We start from the raw sequence: 1,552 nt of genomic DNA on the forward strand, positions 1-1,552 counted from the left end.
TAGGTAGATAGATTGGTAGGTAGATAGATAGATAGATAGATAGATAGATAGAGGAATAGATAAATAGATAGATAGATGAATAAATAGATAGCTAAACTAATAGATAAACCGATAGATAAATAGGTATATAATGTCCCTTCAAAATAGGACCCGTCGTCAAATATAATTGATATAGCAAAACTACCAGTAACTTGAATCTACTACAGTGTGAATTGAAACAGTGTCGTAATCAGAACAACTGGAGAGGTGTGACGAGAGAAGATATTAACAAGAAGGATAATGTAAGCAAATGGTTAGATCGGTTAGTTAGATAACCTGGAAGGGTTAGACAGTGTGAGCAACGAAAGCGGAAACGGAAATAGGAATTACGATGTTTATAATGTAACGTTTATCGTTATTAAAACCACAGAGATTGAGTATCATTTTTCCCGCCTATTTTTAACGTTGCACGCAGAAAGGAAGCGATGTTGCAATAAAGAGAGCGAATGATCGTGTGTAGTGAGGGTACCGTAGCTGCATGTAGAGTCGGTGAGTGACACCTGAAAAATAAAGAAAGAAAAAATAATAAATATACAAGTGTGTGTCCGGGCGCGCCTATCTGTGTGTGCTTGTGTGTGTGCGTTTATACAAGACGAAGCAAAAAAGAAACAACAATAAACTCTAACATTTTTCAGGTTCACACACGTAGCAACAGCAAATGCACAATGTGCAGCGGTCCAAACCACGATGGTAGCTGGAGTAAAAAATTATACAACATGAGCTACAGAAAGACGCCATTTTCAGCTGTCTGACGTTAGTAGCTCTACATCAACAAACCCGTAGACTGAGCTTCTTCTGATGCTAAATATTACACCGCGCGCTCATATATATATATATATATATATATATATATATATATATATATGTATGTATGTATTGGGTTATATACTAATGGCTAAGACTTCTGATATGTTGTCAGACATTCTACGTTTCCTTTCGTAGTTAAAAAGGCTCACTTTATTATTATTATTATTATTATTATTATTATTATTTACTACTATTATCATTCAGTAGTCTTATTTTTATTACGTGCTTTCACGTTGTCTTCTGCTGGATTTGATACATCAGTTAGAAAGCATTTTTTTCATGATGATCTCTGACAACTATATCCGGCCTATTGGCTTTAATTTCTCTATCTGTGTGTATTGGCATATCCCATAGTATGGTTGCTTTCTTATTTTCTGTGACCTTTTTCTGGTGTGTGCTTATACCATCTTTTTCCCATAGTGTTGGCATAGCTTCCAGTGTATGTAGGTCCCAACTCTGTCGTGTCTGTGAATATATTCCTTCTTAGCCAGGGCTGGGCAGCCAGAGATAATAGCTTCCCCTTTTGCCCCCCCCCCTTAGTCACTTGTCTACATCTTTGCTAACTGTTCTCAACGCCCCAATTATTATAGGAAAAACTTTGACTGTTCGCATGCAGCAAATTCTTCTTATTTGAAATTTTGAGTGATTGCATTTTTTTTTTACTTCCTCTTTCTTTACGACCCTAGAATCAAACGGACATGATGGA

This window comes from Octopus bimaculoides, chromosome 27, assembly GCF_001194135.2.
Source record: "Octopus bimaculoides isolate UCB-OBI-ISO-001 chromosome 27, ASM119413v2, whole genome shotgun sequence".
In the NCBI taxonomy this organism is placed as follows: Eukaryota; Metazoa; Mollusca; class Cephalopoda; order Octopoda; family Octopodidae; genus Octopus; species Octopus bimaculoides.